Below are 21,322 nucleotides of genomic sequence, written 5' to 3'. Positions count from 1 at the left end.
ATTGCACTGATGGTACTGATAGGCTACTATATCCTCTGAGCATTTTCTGTAAATCTGCACTGAGCAGAGAAAACACATAAAACTATAATTAAAAGGTAAAAATTCATACACCTGCTCTTGCATGTCTACAGCAATGCATGCAATTATGAGTTGTGCTTATGTGTGAAATTTTTAATATCCTGTGAAATAAATATACCATGCATAGATGATAACAAAAACCCTTATGTATTTTCTTTCTTTTTCTTTGGCAGTTTATTTTAAAGCTATGCAAAAATTCTGCTAAACTGTTTAGAATATAGCTGCTCCCATCAACATTCAATTGGGCCTTTAAAGACTAGGAGCATCCTCTTATCGTAAATAGAAAATCTGTTAGCAGAAAATCCATTAGAAAGGAAGAGCTTTTGACATAGCCAAAAACTGATGAGCTTGACAAAAACAGAGCTGAGTGCAAATGAAGCAGAAAAAGTGTCTGTGGAAAGTTTATCTTGGTGCTTAGAAACATCTTATGGTAAATTAAAAAAGGGCTATTCCTTTAAAAAAACAAAAAACAAGCAGCTGATTTGCTTTCCTTCACAATATTTGTCCCTACCAAGCAGTCAGAGTGTGAAGTGACACCAGAGAAATAAGCAAGTTTTGAAATATGGAATATAACTTTGCCTTTATATATATTTGCTTAATAAAGCAGATATAAATTCAGACATAAATGAGTGCCATCAGACAGCAACACATATGGTAAATGCACATTCAAATGATTTTTCCGCTCCCTGCAGGCAAGTCATTGTCACCCAACAGAGAATCGTGGGAAATAATCATTTGAGTCATCCCTTCACCTCAGGAGTCAAGGAGTCCTCATTGTAGTATTAATACACATCCAGCTTTTACACGCTGATTTTTAAATGTGTAACCTGTTTGAATAACACTTACTTATCACAAATATGTGTAATCATCATCATTAAGACATCCTCTAATTTAAACTGTCCTTTGGGATGATTCGTTTTTCAGCCTGTTTTAGCTCATTTTTCTGCTTTTATGGTACATTTGCTGTATAGTTTAGGACTCATTAACCTCATTTCAAGGAGGAGTTTCCAGCAGCAAGCAGCTGTTCTAAAAGCTTGTGTAATAATTTGAAATGTTGATTAGTGTATGCTGAATATGGGAATGGATTTGTCATATCGGTTTTAGAACGATAGCTTCATCGTGTGCCGTTCTCTTCGAAACATGTATAACCTATGTGGCAAAGATGCCAGTCCATGCTGTATTTTATCCCAGGGATGTGGAGATTATGTGGATTGCACCTGGTAATATATATATGTGTATATATATATATATATATATATTTCCTTCTTTTCTACTCTTTCTCTCTGTCTTTTTCTGCCTAATGGTTAAAAATGACATTTAAACTTTAGTTTCATTGGATTCATTTCTATTCCTGATCACCAAAGCTGGCTGACATCTGATCGGCATGCAACCCTGGATAAGAGGAGGGCTGACTGAATAACGTGATCCACACAGATATACTTTTTCCATTCAGAGCTGGGCTGAATGAGGTATAAAGGTATTTTATATCTGTCAGCTTGTCTTTGGGTTACACATGCCTCAATTGGACCATAAAAATATAAATGTAGCTTTAAGGCTACACTTATATCTATCTGTAGCATTTTTTTTAGACTGCTACATTCTGGGGTCTTCACCAGTGCACTGCATGGTCTGTCTGACCAAAGATCCAATCATCATTTATGTATTTATTTTATAAAAGGTAAAATTCTTTGCTTTAATGTAGATCCGTTGGGGCAATACATCTCAGCAGGGTGTTACCAGTAATTATAGATTGCAACAGATCCAAAAACAAATAGAGATGCTGTTCCACCTGTGCCACATGAATAGAGGGTGAACAGTTAGAGTGTAACAGTTTTTCCGGTGGAACACAATATTCATTCAGTTCTTTTCTGCTTCCCCATCTGTAGCTCCCTGTAAATGTATTTTTCATTATATTCCATTCGGTCTTAGAAGCACTGCTTAAAGTCTGGCAGCTGTGCATTTTGATTGCTCCTAAGCATGGATATGATACAAACTTTATCAAGTTCGTCCCAGTATTATGTGCGCATTGCTTCCTTCCTACGGAGGCAATTGATCTGAGCTCTACTTACAGCTTCCAGGAATTTGCTGACAGTTGTTAAAATTATTGCCTGCGGGTGCAAGGAAAAAAGGAATGTATTCCTTCAAATTAATGCATGCATTGTTCACTTGACAATGATGGATTATAAGTCTAGATTGATGAGGATGTCTGACAATGGAATATTCAATAAAGCTGCTCAGTGAAATGGATTCTTTTTCCTGAGTAATCCTGCGAGTGTTTTCTTTTTCTTTTTTTCTCGTTCCTTAAAAAATGTCACCACCAACGAGTGGAACTCATAAGATAAAAGATATGGCCGCCATTCCATTATTAACCTATTCTGAAAAAACTTTTAAGGGACCTCTTGTAGCCCAAATGTGTATGAAAGGACTGCTGCATCATTAACCCTAATTTCTCCAAATTCACTGAAGACTTTTAAGTATATGAAACAAACAAACCATTAAAATTAAAATATGAAAACCTTGTCAGGCTGAGCCAAAGGACAGCTAAGAAGATTTTATAATAGTAATTTTGCAAGTTGTTTTGAAAGACCTTGGAGAGAAAACATTTTTCTAATATTAATGATCATGAAATTATATTCACTCCACTGAAAAAACATGAAGCACAAATGACTGATATGATGTTATGGTCACTGATATGCTCCGATACAGTCAGTGTGCGATACACTGGGAATGAAATCCAACAGTTCAAAGAAATAAAGCATTTTTTAAGGTAGTAATACTTGTGTTTGACTGACACAGTGAAGAGATTATTATTAAAAGTGTAGCTTGCTGTGCCATTGAACTGGACTTCATTAAAGTGAGAGATATCAGAAATATTTATACGTATAAGGCAAATACATTTATATAGCTCCTATTTTATAAAAAAATATCACATTGATACTATACATATGTTACAAAATACAAGACAAAGTACAACACAGGACTAATAAGTCCTGACAGCCATTACTTAGAAATAATTGTTTCCTTCTGTTGAAATAGTTGTCTCTCTGTAAGTTTTAGTGCATTGTCACAATATAATTTTTTTTCAGGAACTACACGGAAGAAGAACTGCTGAAGTGCAGACCTAGGGCTGAGGTTCCCAGTAAATTATACTAAACAGAAATATATTCATGTTTAAATAATTCATTGAAAACCACAGCCAACGACCATTCACATCTCCTTATACCTCAGAGTTGTCTGAAGTATAGTATTACGCAACTGAAATGATGACAAAACACTAGCTACTTAAATCACCATAAAACATATTAATGTAGTTGACCTACCAGCGAGCTTTTTGCTTATTGTTGACTACTCCCAACTTAATTTCTAATGAAGTGGTCAGTGGTACATGTGTGCCTAATGTGGGCAGGGAAGGTAGTTCTGCTTTGAATTTTGCTCAGTAGAATTCCCCCTACCTGCTAACCGGTCATCCTTGATCCTTGATCCCGGTTCTGCCGGAGGTTTCTTCCTCTTAAAAGGGGATTTTTCCTTCTCCCTGTCTCCAAGTGCTTGCTCATAAGGGGTTTCTCTGTATTATTGTAGGGACTTTAATTTACAGTATAAAGCACCTTGAGGCAACTGTTGTTATGATTTGGCTCTATATAATTAAAACTGAATTGAGCCGAATTGAATTTATCACCCACTGGGATAAAAGCTGATTTCATGTGGTGCTGTGTTTAGAGCAGAGCGCAGCTTGGTTTTTTTTTTTAATAAATATGTCACATGGAAAATCTTGCCATTTTTTCCATCTAGAATAACAGGTGCAGTGTTACTTACATTTTTTTTTTTAACCAAAGTTCACTCTTAAAAAAGCTGAGTCTCACACGATGTCTGTGGCAATTTAGAGCGGCTTGCTGGAGGGTTTAGTTTTTGTTTCTTCCTTTGACCAGACAGGAGTGTGTCAGCAGCAGACTCTGCATTTTTACTAAAACTCTTACCAGCTTATGCTACAACCCTCCAGAAAAATAATCACATAGGAATCCTGACTTCCAGTGTGGGGCAGCAAGGGCAAGCACCTGATTCAAACGTGCAGGTGACCAATTCTGTGCCTAGCAGAAGGGATAAGGCCTCTGGCTCTCAGCAATGCACCATTCTACTGTAGATCTGTTTAGGCAGCACTTGGCAGGCTAATCATGTTGGCATTTGAAAACAGGGGTTCACATCAGCGGCCATCTTTGAACTAAAGGGAGGGAGTTTGCTAAGGACTTTTTCAAATGGGAAAACTGCCATCCCTATTTTTCATATCGTGCCCAATAAAATACCAAAAAGTTAAAGCCATCTGTGGTGTCAACATTGCTGGCTCTCAGCATGGAGGCTAACTAAAATTGATTTGCAATTCCAATGAGTACTGTCTTTGGCCAGAAATATTTTTAATTCCATCTAGAATAATATGAAAACAAAATCCATGGGTGTAGGATGCAAACAACAAGTGTTAAAAATCCCCATTATTATGTAAAAATGTAACACAATTTCAAGAAAACAAGTAGAAAGAAAAACATTTTCTTGACACTGACAGAGTTTAAGTAATCATATTTCTCTAGTTTCCAGGTATCTGGGACAAAAAAGTCGGAAACTGTTAGATTATGATCTATAGTGATCTTAGAGAATAATGTTCGCACAGCACACAGAAGCACTGGTGTTTTCTTTAATGAAGGAGGCAATGCCATTAGGATTTTATTTAAGTCTTGAGTAAAAAAAGAGACTTATGATTCTCTTCATACAGTTGTGTTGAAAGTGACTTATCTTTTCAAAAGAAAAGAATGGATTGACTGGTGATTGAAAGGCGTAAGCATGAGAGAGCTCATTGGTAGAGACGTAGACAGCAATGGTGAGTTACAATCCAAAGTCATTTTGAGGTCAGGCAATCAGTTCAATACATTATGGACGGGGTCAAAGAAGAGAACTCGGGGGTTCTTTTCATACATAGAGCGTGTTCACTTAAGCGGCTCTGGTGAGTAGGCCTATTCCAACATTTCTAGGCTTTCACTGGCCCAATACATGCTGGGAAAGGCTCATGCTGGCAAATTGCTGTAGCATCTTCTGTGGAGAATCAAATATGACTCATGCTTTTACTGTGACACTGACACAGAAAATGGTTGGGACATTTATGGGTGTAAGTCACATGTGGGAAAAGGACAAAAAAGACAAAGGCATGCAGACTGTAGCCAGCAATCACATCTTCAGGTCCACACAATCCAACACACTTTCATAGTTACTGTTTGCAGGAAAAGAAGCAATAATACAAGTATAAATTGTGTAGTAATCTTTATAATACTTTTTTAAATGAGTACAATGAGTGATTGACAGCTAAAAGGGGCAAAATAAGAGAGTTTAGAAAAGAACTTTAAGAGATATGGGGAAAAAGAAAATCAAAGAAAGGTGCTTAGAGAGAGGTTGGGTCATTGATCAAACAGCCATCAGTTTAATCATTTTTCTGACTTTTTCACCTACTATTCTATACCCTTCTTCCCTCTCATCATTTTCAGAATACCTAAGCCCACAAACATTCTCTCCTATCTCCTTTTCATCAGGGAATATCCTCTAAGTCTAATTGCCAAAACAGTTTCTTTTTTCCATCATAAGCTCTTAGCAGTCTAAATTTAAACAGATTCCAGCAGCAAACAGTTGGTATGTGGCCAAAAACCTTTGGTAGCACTAAGCTGTAGATACAAAAAAAAAGTTGAGGGATTTGTTCAGTTTTCGAGATGAAACGTTTCAGATTTGATGCCAGCAACACGCAGAACTGTGTCTGTCTTTAATGCCTTTAATGATCACAGCCACAGGCTATTGGTTTTTGAGCATATCCCTTGTATACAGATGCGTGAAAATACACAATATACTGCAGGTGTTGAAGTTCACAAACTACTTGCTTTTTTAGAAGCACTGTTGCTAAATTGTTTGAGATTGCAACTATTTTACTAATTTTTCAATTTTTTCCATTAGTATTACAGTAATGCTGTCCTTTTTTGTCACAGACTTTTATAATAAGCATTTCTTTTAAGTTGTCATGTTTAATATGCCGTCTTCATACCATTTTCATATACGATTAATTGCATTCTGTGTTTACATTTTGCACAGTGTCTCAGTATTTTTTTTCCACATGTCATATTTTAGGAGGAAAATGTCAGCACCTAACTGAAAGTTATAATAATGAATTTGTTCTTATAGCCCTGTGACAGACTGATCAGGGTGTATTCCACCTTTCTCCCTGTGGTAGATGGGATATGGATCCAGATCCTTGCAACCCAGAATTGGAAAAGCAGAAGATACTAGATGGATGGATGATGGATAGACGGATAGATGTTTTCTGTTACGTTGATATTATCTATATCTAGTTGATAGCTTTTGTGTTTTGCTTTTCCACAACCGTCTGCATGAGTAAAAGAAGGCACTGTGTGGATTTTTCTTCCCTTCTTTTGTGTGTGTGTTTTGTTATTTTGCACTTACACTAGCAGCATTATTTGTATTTTTGTCACAGACCTGAGCGAAATGAAATGAAGTCGGTTGAGCATGAGCAGAGGCCTCCCGTAAATAATACAAATAAATTGATAACAACAAAAAGGTTACTTGTAAGTAAGATACATAGAGCGAAACAAGAGTGGTGGAATATTTGTTAGGGCAGTACATTTGGTTTATACTGTGAATTGAACTGCAATTCTAACTTTAGTATAAATGGATACAAAACCTCCCATAATGACTTCAATTTAAAACACCAGCACTTTTCAGCAAACAAGCATTTAACACGGGAGCTCTAATGAAGTAATTTTCTGCATCGTTTGAGACAGAATAAATCACTGACTGGAAGTGTTGAGTTGCTGATGAGGACTGAAAAAACCGCAGCTCACCAACGATCATCAGGCTCGTCTCACTTTCTGATTTGATCAAACTCTCTGTCAGCTGTTGCTGTTACTTTAAACACTTCTGATAGTCGCTTATAAGTTAAGGGTATTAGTTGAATATTCTCTGACTTTATTAGGATTCCTTAATTCTTTTTTTTATCAATAAGTGTTTGGTGACAAAAGAAATAAGTGCCGAGATGTTTTAGACAGATGTGAGCAGATTCTAAAATTTCTTGATTAACAGACATTCTTCCCTGATTGCTCAATTTTTGAGGAGCAGATGTATGCAATAGAAACCATACCTCACTGTAGCTCTCACATAAAAATCATTTCAAAGGTAATTTTTAACCCAGCAGTGTAAATGTAAAATTTGCATTTCTAACTTTTTGCTTTTTAAACAATTTTTCATAATATTAGATTGGTATTGTACATGTCTGCAAACCACAGATACAAATCTTTGTCTTTTTCTCCACCTCAATGAATCTGGTATGGAAATCTTATTGATGATTCTCATGTTTGGTCTGGCAAAGATTTTATGCCAGATGCCTTTCCTGATGCTAGCCCATCTATCTGGGCTTACAACCAGCACTAGGAATACACTGGCGTGTGTTTGGTGGTGGTTGGTGTTTTTAATGAGTGAAGGAAAGCAAGGGTTCATTTTATATTAGAGTAATTCACTTTACGCCGAATTTCTTTTGCCAGCCGTATCTACTTCTCTTCAAATCAGAGTCAGAGATTTGGTGGATTATATGTAACAGGAATAGGGATGGGTATCGAAAACCGGTTCTTGTTGAGAACCGGTTCCCACTGTTTCAATTCCTTGGAATCGTTTGCCATTTTTGCAAACGATTCCCTTATCGATTCCAGTCGCCCCGAATGACGTCACCACGTTGCGGAGCGCCGGAGCGTACCTGGCAGGAAACACGGCGCCTAAGCGGCTCAAACGCTTAAAAGTTTGTTTATACTTTATGAGAACGGATTGTCATCCGTTCAGGGCAACTTGCAATACTTGCAAAGTAGATATTTCATTAAAGGAGGAAACACTACGAATATGCAAAAGCATTTGCTCACAAAACACGCGATGAACTTAAATGAATGTCTTTAATTCCGCTCCGGACTCGTGAATCTCAACCCAGCAGCAGCAGCGGTAACGTTTGCACGTCATCTCCCGTTAATGCGGCAGGTAAATAATCAACTAACAGTGCATATTATGTTAGCGCGATCTGCTTTATTACAAAACCTGCCATTACTGTGCATTTAGGTGACCGTGATGAGAGAGACAGACAGAGTCTGGCTGGCGCTCGCTGGCAGTTGTCGCTGCAGTCTACCGGTAGCGTCTCTTTTCAGGCCCGAATGTCACCGAGCAGAGACTAAGTTTGTGGTCAAAACCTTGCAGCCATTTGCCACAGCAGATGGTAAGTGAATGTGTTTAATTGTAGGCAGGGACATTACTGGATATTCTTGTGTAATTGCTACAGAATAATTTATGTTATACTTTGTTATTGCTACAGAAGAATATTTATTTTATTATTTTACGTTTACAATTTTCCCCGGGGACCCTGTGACACCCCGTTGAAGAGCCGTAGGCTGTGGATCTCTTAAGATCTCACTGTTGGGTTTGTAAGGCCATGTTACTCCTAAATTTCTATCTTGTTGAAAGAGAAGATATAAAACAGATCAAGCTAATCGACCTTAGTGTTCTCCTTTTTTAAAACAAGAATCGATAAGAGAATCGATAAAGAATCGAATCGTTAAACAGAATCGAAAATGGAATCGGAATCGTTAAAATCTTATCAATACCCATCCCTAAACAGGAACCTAAACAACATCAAAACAACAAAGGAATGTAGTTGCCACCATTAAAACAAAGCTACCAAATCTATTACACCCATGTACTGCACACACCCTTTTTTAAAAATTTTCATACACACATCTGTTGAATTACACTGTGTATCAAAAGGTCATGACATGCTATATAGGAATAAAAAAACATGATGAAAGTTAAGCAAAAGGAAGTCATGTCAGAAACCTGAGCAATAAAACAATGAGGAGAATTTGCTCTGGTCCGACAGTACGGGACCTCTAGATCAGAACTGTACTCATTTATTCATTTCTTGTGGCATTTTGACCTACAACTTGCTGCACTAAAGGGAAACAACGCATATACAGTCACATTGTTTACATTATTAACACACATCTAAAAAGTAGTGTTAGTTAAAAAATAAAGATTCATTCGGAAGACTTTTATAAGATCGTAGAGAGACATTAACTTGAGTAGACTATATAATCTATAAATAATGCAGGTCCTATGATGTTCACTCTTGCATATTAAATGTAACCTACTCTGTTCAGAGGGCTCCACAGAGTGATCAGTGCCATTGGTTGTGTTATGTCCTTGGAAAGAACAAAGTGCGAGACGTGTTATAAGGACAAGACATCAAAGATCCTGACTAGAAATCCATGGGATTTTTTTTTTGTTGTTGTTTTTACAATTTTTTATATAATGACACAGAATAATGCAAGGGATTTGAACATTTTCAGCATTAGGTTGAGTTTGTGTATATGTGTGAGGGGGTGCTGATGATTACATACATATGTTTTTAACATTGAAATAAAAGAGCTCTCTCTCTCAGTCGCTCTCTCTCTCTGTTTCTCTTGTTAAATCATATTGCAAATATGGCTGCAGAGTGGCAAATCTTCATTTTAGAAGGACTTCTAGAAGTTTAAAGGCTATTTTGTCAGATACAGCCCATTCACTGCATCAGTGTTCAGGTAATGGAGATTACTAACAATCTGGATTACTAACAATCTGGGTAGGAAGTATGAGTTGGTGGGTATGGTAGGGTTGCCAAAGCAGATCACCTGACTTCATCTCACCCTATCTGTAGCATGCTCCTCTGCTGAACCAACCCTCTGAATGGCCTCTTTCCCTACATCCTTGAATCTTCTCTGTGGTCTTCCACTTTTCCTCCCGCCCGGCAAATCCGTTGTACATTATATCCACTATCCCTCCTCTGCTCATACTCAGCCTTGCCTCTCTTACGTCTTACTCTTCCAAACCGCTCAACCTGAGCTGTCCCTCTGATGTAGTCATTTCTACTCTTGCCCATTCCGGTCTCTCCCAATGAAAACCCTATCATCTTCAGCTCTGCCTCCTGTCTTTATTTCAGTGCCACTGTTTCCAAACCATACATCATAGCACATCTCCCTACCATCTTTTAAACCTTCCCTTTCTCTCTTGCTGCTATCCTTTGGTCACAAATCACCCCTGATGCTTGTTTTCTTCACCTCTCTTGTGCTCGTTGCATTGGATTGTTTACCCCTGGTATTTAAAGTCATCTACCTTGATTATCTCTCATTCACACACATGTATCCTGTCTTTGTTTCTACTGACTTTCAATCCTCTTCTCTCCAAGGCATGCCTCCACCTGCCCAGGCTTGCTTCAACTGGTCCTTACTCTCATTGCATATTACAAAGTCGTCTATGAATAGCATAGTCCATGTTAATTCCTGCCTGACCTCATCTGTCAGCATGTCCATCACCACTGCAGACAAGAAGGGACTCAGAGCCAAGCCCTAATGTAGCCCTACCTCCACCTGAAACCCATCTGTCATTTCTGCCCTAACCCACTGTTCTCTTACATGTTCTGCACATACTTCTCTGACACTCCAGACTTCCTCATGCTGTACCATAGCTCCTCTCTTGGTATCCTATGTCACGTTTATGCTAAATCTAGAAAGACACAGCACAACTCCTTTTAACCTCTCTACTTCTCCATCAATACTTTCATAGCAAACATCAGATCTGTAGTGCTCTTGATCAGCATGAAGCCATGCTACTGCTCACTGATAATCACCTCGGTTCACCTAGTTTCAACAATTCTTTCCAAAGGCTGGTGTGGCTCATCAGCTTTATACATCTGTAGTTACTTCAGATCTGCACATCACCCTTGTTCTTGAAAATCCGTAACATTTCTCAGGCATCCTCTAACTTCAAGTCCACTGCCCTCTGCTCTAAACATCTCCATACCTCAACAGGTACCTCATCTTGACCAACTGCATTTCCACTCTTCATCTTCTTCATAGTTGATCTCACTTCCTCCTTACTAACCCTTCGCACTTTCTGATTGACTCTTTTCTTCTTTTCTACTCATCCTTCTTTTTATCTCATTTTATCTAAATAGCTAATTTTCCATCATCTCAACACTCTCTCTTTACTTGTTAGCACATTTCCAATTCTGTCCTTAATCACCTAACCCACTGCACATTCTTTCCAGCTTGATCTCTCTTCCTAGCTAATTGTTATAAGTCATTTTCTTCATCTAGAACAGGGGTAGGCAACCTTTCTGATGGCGAGTGCCATTTAAAATTTCCTCAGAAGTCAGAGTGCCATATGATTGCACTAGCAATAAATTTAATAACGCTCTATATGAACAGTTACACAACATATAGAACCACTTTATAGAATTATATTTGTTCGCAGATGTTGGCAGCTATCAGCGAATAGTTATCAGCTATTTTGAAACAAAAAAAGACACTTTTTATCCATAACAAGAACTCCATTACAGCAAATGAACTGTACAACAGAAAATACAAATGCTATTTATGGTCTCCTCACAACAATGATAAGAAAAATAAACTCAGCCAATATGGCATGTTTGTTAATACAGAGACACACATGTTAATCTGATCTCTGGTCTCCCACTCAGAGACACAGGTCTCCGAGTGTCCAGCGTTCAGACGGCTACCTGAGGACTCTCATGTGAGAGAAAATCTGCTCACACAGATATGTAGAGCCAAATACTGTCAATAAGGCCTCTGCAATGTTCTGAAGACAGTTAAACTTGTCAGGTAGTGATGTCCAGCAGGTGAAAATGCAAGCTCCATGAACACGCACAGCTGTGGATTCCAGCTGCTTTGATGTTGCATTAACTGGCATTACTCAGCCAGCATTTTGACTAGAGACCGGCCCACCAGGTATTATAGGAAAAGCCATAAAGCCTTTGAATGAAAACAAACGCTGTTGTGACAGTGATGTACAGTCTTGTTGGTATATGTATGATTTCTATACATTTTACATCAGATAAAAACTTTGGTTGTAAGCTTCAGATAATTATTTAATAACAGCCAGACATTTTAAATGAGAATAAGAAAGTATTTCTTTGCGCCCCCCTCTCCCTGTTAATGCCCTACCTGGCCCCCTGGCAAAACTTTGCTAGATCCGCCCCTGCACAGTTACCAGCTGTCAGCTACGTAAAAAAATGATCCTGGTGTTATTTGTCTCTCAGAAACAGTTCATAACTTCCCTTCAACTCATTCATGTCACCTAAAAGGTAAACCTGTTTCTCCATCACCTGTTCAGCTCTGATGAGTCAGTAAGGACATCTCCTGGTTTCATCTGCATGTTTCCCTCTCACCAGATAACCAAACCGATATCATGACCAGCAGCTTTTACAGCTGTGGCTCCAGCAAACATCAGCTGATACTAGAAATTAATATTAAATAAATTCTAACAACAGCTGATCAAGCTTAAACGTGCTGCTGTTGTTTAACGCGACATCCGCTGGTTTCCTCTTTCTGGCGCAAAGTGGGCGATAAATAAACAAGAGAGAAAAGCCGATCAGCTGATCATTGATCAGTTTCATGATTGAAGTAGAAACAGGAGAGAGAGGGGGGAGACTGAGAGAAGAAGAGGCAGCTGTGCAGCAAAGACACAGAATAACTCCAGCTTTGTGTCTTTTTCATTGTAGCTGAAGTCCGGGACAAACTGTGTTCCTTTTCACCTCAGTACGAAACGCGTAATATTTTCTCTGAATACGAGATGATTCAGTTTTTTACGGGATGGTTGGAGACTCTAATAACTAACCTTATAAATAAAATAAGATAAAACAAGTTCAACATCAATAACATCATAGCACCCGCCCAGCAGTATATAAACTCCGTCATGCTAGCTAGTACGCAGTACGAGTTATTGTAACTGACTGTAAAAAGTCAGCATAACGAAAATAAACTCCACCTAAACTTGGTTTATATCTGACCCAGATAGTCTGCAGGTCATAACTTCTTACCTGAAGTTCAGTTCACCTGCCTCTCTGCTCCTCTTGCCTTTCTGTCATCCGCCTGCCAGCGTGTTGCATCTGCTGGCCTCCACCACTTGCTAATGTTACTGAATCTGTGGAAGCTCCGCAATAGCCACCACCAACCAACTGAGTTATTTTTACACATCTCCCAGCATCTGGCCAATCCACCACATTTCAGTGTTTATACCGTTACGGAAAAAAAACGACAAAACAAAACAAAACAAAACAAAAAAAACCCCATCGGCCCATAAAAACGAAAAATCCCCATCGGCCCACCGGGCAAATGCCCGGTATGCCCGATGGCCAGTCCAGCTATGGCTAGCATGCAGTACGAGTTATTGTAACTGACTGTAAAAAGTCAGCACAACAAAAATAAACTCCACCTAAACTTGGTTTATCTCTGACACATATGACTGCAGGTCATAACTTCTTACCTGAAGTTCAGTTCACCTGATACTCGGACCGGCCCGCCTCGGGTCTCTCCTCCTCCTGCCTCCCTTCTCCCTCATCCACCTGCTGGCCTCCACTAATGTTACTGAATCTGTGGAAGGTCCGCCATAGCCACCACCAAACAATTGAGTTATTTTTACACACCGGCCAACATCTGGCCAATCCACCACCTTTCATTGTTTATACCGTTACAAAAAAAACCCCCCAAAAAAATCATCGGGCCACCGAGCAAATGCCCGGTATGCCCGATGGCCAGTCCAGCTATGGTCGTGCCATCAGTTAACCCTTCGCATGCCAACTGTGGCACGCGTGCCTAGGGTTGCCGACCCCTGATCTAGAAGAACTACAGGACTTTCCCAGTCATCTGGTAAGCTCTTCCCTATTACCCATAGCATGTCTTGACTCCTTCCTTAACTGTGGGAAACATTCTTCCTATGTCCACCATTTAATTGTTTAGCATGAATTGCTTTTTCTTGTTGATTTCCAAATTTATCCTACCGACTACCATCTGAAGTTAGGCCCCAGTCACAAAGGCCTAGAAACTGGTTGGTGACCAGTTGGTACTGAAAAGTAGGTATTTCCCAGCTAGCTGCAGGCAGTTGCTGGAGGTTGATGGTAGTCACTGTAAAATCGATTTTTAAAGCCTAAGTCATCCATGTCTACAGATTGGGCACCAATAACTAAGGAAAAATATGCATTCCTCAACCACCTGGCGAGTGACCTGTGGAGGTTTCTTGCTGTAACAAGGTGAAAATGGTAAAAAAAAGAAAAAAGAAAAAAAAAATGCTGCTGTGCCATTTGATTCAGTAACAGATTGCCATCATCATCTCTACTTTGCATGTAACATGCTGATTTGTGTCCACAGACGTCTCACTTTTTAACTACTTGCTAAGTAGTGAAATTCACTGGAACCAAAACATGTTAGTTTTGGTGGTAAGGCACAATGTTAATTTGATGAATGTTCCCTGTTTTTAGTGTGCGGTGCACTTTTCAAAAAGTTCATAAGTTTCACTCATTTTGTCTTCGTGTGAACATTGTAAAGGTCACAGATTTCAAGTTGAAAAGGGGTAATATTTTGCAATAATGCAGCTCTCAGACTAGTGCACGCCACCTGAGCTGTAAGATTTATAAACACAATGGCTGTAATACCCCCCAAACCCTCAAAATATTTTAAGAGTCTGTCTTAATGTCAAAAAGATATTGAAACTGTACTTCAACTGATAGTACCTGTACTTTCAAACAGTCGTAAAATCTGTTATTTCAGTTAGCAGACTACTCACACCCTGTTACTGGTTAAATTTGACCTGCTAATTTGTTCATGGTTGAATGTTGGTCACTACTCCTTAGTCTATAAATTGGTGCACTGTTAGTAGGTCAACTACACAACTTTTCACTTCTATTGGCATATTTTCCTGATTACAACATCATGCTAATTTAGCCTGATTAGTAAATCTGGCTCTATGGGAGTGCAACATGTAGTATGTAGGGGTTAGTTGATGAAAAGTCCGGGATCTTTAAGAAGCCTGTTCTGTGGTAGTTTTAGCAAGATACATCAGTCTATGCTATGTTTTTTTTTTCTTCTAATTTTATGCATTTTGTCACACTAGTGATGAGCTATCTCTTTCTTGGCCAGCTGCTGCTAAGAATGCTGTAGGTAGTGATGGTAAATTTGATTCTTTTTACTGAATCGAGTTTTAATGAGTCACTCACCAAAGTGAATCGGGTTTTTTGAGTCATTTGATTCACTGAGTCAGTTGACCAGAGAGTGCAAAAAATGTACATTTTCACTCAAACTTAATTTCTTTCTTTCTTTTCATGTATATCCTACTGCTAAGATGACTGATTCTAAAAGAAAACTATTTCTAAAGGGAACATTTATTTTGTTTATTTTTATTTTATTAGTATTTTCCTTAAATGTGTCAAATATATATTTTCCCATCTAAACGTCCACTGAGCTGTGAGCCAGCGGGCGGTAATGCGCCTTAACATTGGTTGCCAACCAAGAAGAAGAAGAAGCTGTGAGCCAGTAGGGAGGGGGTTAGTGAGTCCTGAGTGATTCGTTCGCTCTACGATTCAGCACAGGAGGGAGGGGGTTAGTGAGTCCTGAGTGATTTGCTTAACCTACGATTCAGCACAGGAAAGGAGGGGGTGAGTAGCTCAAATGTGCTGTTAGCATGTTAGCAGAGCGATGCTACTGTGAACCGAGGAGCTATTGTCTTGATGTGAGCTTCTACTCAGGGTTTTTTCTTCCAGTTCAGAGCAGAAATGTTTTTGTTAAGATACTGGATGTTGTGTTTTTCTCCACAATTTTAATTATAAGCTAGATATATTGCTGCTAACAGCAACAGGGATGAGTCAGTGAGTCAGTTGGGCTTGTGAATCATGATTCATGAGTCAGTAAAGTGATTCTCGAGTATTGAACGATTCGTTCATGATTCGCGCATCACTAGTTGTAGGCACAGTAGTCCTTTGCAGTGACCCCTCTATTCTGACCCAGATGCAAGGTCACAAAATATATTCTGTGTGGTCTCTACCAAAACAGGGTCAGGATAGGTAGTGGATGCAGGCTTGCCAGATACTCACAGCAGGCTTTGTGTGCAGAATACAGCCAACATACAGAGAGAGAGAGTCCCTCTTGTCAGCAAACAACCCCAGATATTGTGGACTGCATCACGATATACGACCCTCCTGGAAAGACTATATATTTTGAAATAAAAAGAACGACTTTTGTTCCTTTGTTTAATTATATATTTTAATTGTATTTTTAAAATGATATTTTTACTAGGACTAATAAAATGTTTGTTACCCACATGCGATAAAAATTTAGATAACTCACAAATTTACATACCCTTGTTTTGAACTTGCTTTTTTTGAAATATATTATCAATTGTGACTTAAAAAAATAACTCTGTTAACTTTGTTCACTCTGGGGTTATGGTATACAGAGACCACGTATTGTCTGGATCAACTTGAAACAAATCTTAGAGTTGCTTTAATATTTAAACTTGGCAAGACTCACTTAAATGCAGATGAAAAGCCCGTTTTGGACAGCCTTTTTAAATTAAGGTTATTTCTGCACTTGTGATCCTTTTCTTGGCATGAAAGTGGTGAGTATAGACTCATGGGAGAAAATGATTTTCCTCATCCTGCTAAACTATCTCGTCTCTACTTGAGAAAATAGAAACGTAAAGGATTTATGATGAGCAACCTCAGATGACACACCTGTGTGTAGATTCATGAAAAACCTTGTTAACCCTTGAAACACCATCATCCTAAGTCACAGCTGCATACAAACAGAATTTGACTGCACTAAACAATCAAATGTCTCTTGCCTTTACTGAATCACTCTTGTTCAACTGGAAAAGGAGAGCTTCTATGCTAATCAAATCTCCAAAAGCTACTTGGAGTTAATTGTTCCAATAGACGAGATGAGATTGGAAGTATGGGTTGTAGAGCGCCCCTCCCTCCAGATAAAGGCATAAAAAGTCTGATTACTGACAAAGTTTTCTTTTGCCAACAAAGATCAGGAACCTTTCCTTGATCTTGAGAATTACAAGATGCATCATAGCTTGAAAAGTCACATTCCCAAATTCTGCTATGAGACAAACTCTACAAATGGATGAAATTCAGGACTGTTAGAGCTCTCTGTGGGAGTGGGCATCCTGCAAAGATCACACCAAGGACACACTGTATAACCTTGAAAGAGATGAAAAACAACCCAAAGGCAGCAAAAAAACACCTGCAGAAATCTCTACAACAGTTCATGTGTAGATATTTCAAACACAAATGGTCTTAAATATGGTTTTGTATTATTTACTTGCGCATATTTCATACATCTAACATATTCAATTATTTGAATAGAAAGTTTCTATTGTAGTGAGATATACGGTAGTTATGTCTTAATGACCTGACAGTATTACTGAAAAGCCTAGGAATCTGGGCATTCATGCACTGAAGGGTTACATCCCAGTTTTTGTATTTTGAATAAAGCAGCATTTGTTTAGGACTGTACTTCTGAGAAATGTTCCTGTAGAACTCTTCATACTGAGGTGATAGCAAAACAGTTTTGTTGTAAATGCCTTTTTCTCAGGTGTGGCAGAAAAGAAGTAATTTGTTAAATGTCTATCTATACTCAAAGTGACTAGTACCACAGAATATACACAGCTTCATGTTGTAAATCCTTTGTAAACTACACATTACCCAAGTTCTCCGGTGGGTTGTATCAGTAACATGACATGATGTGTCACATTTACTGGTTCCCAATTAAAATGTCAGGTTGTCGTGGCTTTTTGTGTGCTTAAGAGCACTTTTTTAAAAAGGGACTGGTTTTTCAGAAATTCACCAAAAACCTGCAAAATATTTTAATGGAAACAGCTGTCATTAGGAAGTAACTTCCCACCACCTCAACAGACCTGAGCAAGAGGTCTAATCACTCAGAATTACTGAAAATACCTGTGTGGGTGTGCAGGGCCCATTAGTACTGGAAGTCACTTTCTCAACTCAAGGCACAATTCACTTTGTAAAGTGCATGCCACACTTTTTTTGATAATTAGCTTAAACCTCTTCCGGCGCCCCCCGTGTGCGGCAGCCTGTTACAGCAGCTCTGCTCATTCTGAGTTTCTTTCTTTCTTATCTTTTCTTCTCATAATTTTTCTATAACTAACGTATTAGTAATTAGACTCTGCAACCATGCACTACCGTTTTGTGCTAGTTCTGGTCGTTTTTCTTAGTTTTTTTCTACTTTTTTCACCCGTGTGTGGAGACCCAGAGCAGGGATCCTTTGTTTACAGTAGGGATCAGCTGTTAGCGCTGCGTCCCGCTGCAGTACTGCCGGCGGACAGACCCGACATTCCCAGCGAGTTGAGGAGGAAAAGACGGGGGTGTCGTGCTGGGAAGGAGCGCCGTCGCCCGAGAAGGAGACGTTATCGACCATCTCTTCCTTCTGTAATTATTGGAAATGTAAGATCTTTGCCCAATAAAATGGATGAGCTAACGTCGCTAACCTGGTCACAGAGGGAGTACCGGCAATGTAGCATCATGATGCTAACGGAGTCGTGGCTAACACCGCTAACTCCGGACACGAGTGTGACACTACCGGGATTCCAGCTGCTGCGAGCGGACAGGACAAGAGACAGCGGTAAGAGGAAAGGAGGGGGACTGGCAGTGTTTGTGAATGACAGATGGTGTAACCCTGGGCACATCACTGTGAAAGAACAACTCTGCAGCAGAGACATTGAGCTGTTAGCTGTTAGCATGCGTCCATACTACCTGCCCCGGGAATTCTCGCATGTTATCGCGATAACAGCGTACGTCCCCCCCTCGGCCAACGCGGATGCAGCCTGTGACACTCTCCACTCAGTGGTCAGCAGACTGCAAACACAATCTCCGAGAGCCCTCCTCATAATATCAGGGGACTTCAATCATGCCTCACTGGACTCCACACTGCCCACCTTCACCCAGTATGTGACCTGCCCAACCAGACACAATAAAACACTGGACTTACTGTATGCCAATGCTGAAGAGGCATACAGTTCATCACCTCTCCCTCCCCTGGGCAGATCTGATCACAACCTGGTGCACCTTGTCCCTGTGTATGAGCCCTTAGTGCGCAGGGAGCCACCAGTCACCCGCACAGTGCAGAGATGGTCGCAGGAGAGCGAGGAGGCTCTTAAGGATTGTTTTGAGTCCACTGTGTGGGAGGTGATCTGTGACGACCACGGAGAGGACATCGACAGCCTTACTACATGCATTACGGACTATATTAATTTCTGTGTGGATAACACCGTACCTACCAGGACTGTACGGTGTTTCTCCAATAACAAACCTTGGATTACCCCAGAAATTAAAGCCGTCCTCAAGCAGAAGAGGAGGGCCTTCAAATCCAAAGACAAAGAGGAGTTGAAAAGGGTGCAGAGAGAGCTGAGGGGACTGATAAGGAATGGGAAGGACAGCTACAGGCAGAAGATGGAGAACCAGCTGCAGCAAAATAACGTCGGTGAAGTCTGGAGAGGCCTCAGAACCATCTCAGGCCACAAACATCAGAACTCTCTGCCTGGGAGGGATGTGAGGTGGGCAAATGAACTGAATCATTTCTTCAACAGATTTGATTCAGCCATGAGGCAGTCTCCAACATCGGCTGCAGACTCACCCTCCCCCACTGCTGCTGTTCCACCTCTGACACCTCAGACACTTCACACCTCCTCTATTCACCCTGCTCACTCCTCCCCACCCCCATCAACAGCATCCAATACACAACCAACACAAGGCTCCAGCCTGTCTCTCTCATCCACCCAGGTTAGGAGGGAACTGAGGAGGATTAATGGCAAGAAGGCAGCGGGTCCAGATGGCATCAGCTCGAGGGTCGTCAGGTCCTGCGCGGACCAACTGTGTGGTGTGATGGAGCACCTCTTCAACCTGAGCCTGAGGCTGGGACGAGTCCCACAGCTCTGGAAAACCTCCTGTGTTGTCCCAGTGCCAAAGACTTCACGCCCCAAGGACCTCAACAGCTACAGGCCGGTGGCTCTGACATCCCACCTGATGAAGACCCTGGAGCGGCTGGTCCTGGCTCAGCTTCGGCGCCTTGTGAGCTCATCACTGGACCCACTTCAGTTTGCCTACCAGCCTGGCATTGGAGCGGATGATGCCGTCATTCACCTCATGCACCGTTCCCTCGTTCACCTGGAGACCGCTGGGAGCACTGTGAGAATCATGTTCTTTGATTTCTCCAGTGCCTTTAACACCATTCTTCCGCCGGTTCTGAAGGACAAGCTGGAGAACTCAGGAGTGGACCATCACCTCACTACCTGGATTTTGGACTACCTCACCGACCGACCGCAGTATGTGAGGACTCAGGGCTGTGTGTCGGACAGGGTCGTCTGCAGTACGGGGGCCCCACAGGGAACGGTTCTGGCTCCGTTCCTCTTCACCATCTACACTGCAGACTTCTCCCACAACTCCACCCAGTGCTTCCTGCAGAAGTTCTCTGATGACTCTGCAATAGTCGGCCTCATCATTGATGGGGATGACAAGGAGTACAGAGGACTGACTCAGGACTTTGTGGACTGGTGCCAGCTGAACTACCTCCAGATCAATGCCAGTAAAACCAAGGAGCTGGTGGTAGACTTCCGCAGGCACAAACATCCTCCACTGCAACCACTGAACATCCAAGGTATGGACATTGAGACTGTGGACAGCTACAGGTACCTTGGTGTTCATCTGAACAACAAACTGGACTGGACTCATAACTCAGACGCCCTCTACAGGAAAGGGCAGAGCAGGCTGTACCTGCTGCGGAGACTCAGGTCGTTTGGAGTGGAGGGCCCACTCCTGAAGACCTTCTATGACTCTGTGGTGGCCTCAGCCATCTTTTATGGTGTGGTCTGCTGGGGAGGCAGCATCTCTGCTGGGGACAGAAAGAGACTGAACAGGCTGATCCGCAGGGCCAGCTCTGTTCTAGGATGCCCTCTGGACCCAGTGGAGGTGGTGAGTGACAGGAGAATGGGGGCTAAGCTGTCATCCCTGTTGGACAACATCTCCCACCCTATGCATGAGACTGTGACAGCACTGAGCAGCTCCTTCAGTGGGAGACTGCGGCACCCACGGTGTGGGACGGAGAGATTTCGCAGGTCTTTCCTCCCCACTGCTGTCAGACTCCACAATAAAGCATTTAACTGATCAATCACACACATCCACAAATGTGCAATAACACAATGTGCAATAATCTTTCTGGCAACCGTTGTATTTTTCACTCTGTTGTATATAACATTTGTATTCTATTTTTATCCTATTGTATATTTTACTCCATTTATTCTACTGTATATATTATTCTATTTTTATTCT

Source organism: Oreochromis niloticus, linkage group LG17, assembly GCF_001858045.2.
Source record: "Oreochromis niloticus isolate F11D_XX linkage group LG17, O_niloticus_UMD_NMBU, whole genome shotgun sequence".
Taxonomy (NCBI): Eukaryota; Metazoa; Chordata; class Actinopteri; order Cichliformes; family Cichlidae; genus Oreochromis; species Oreochromis niloticus.
Note: the sequence above shows the minus strand (reverse complement) of the source record.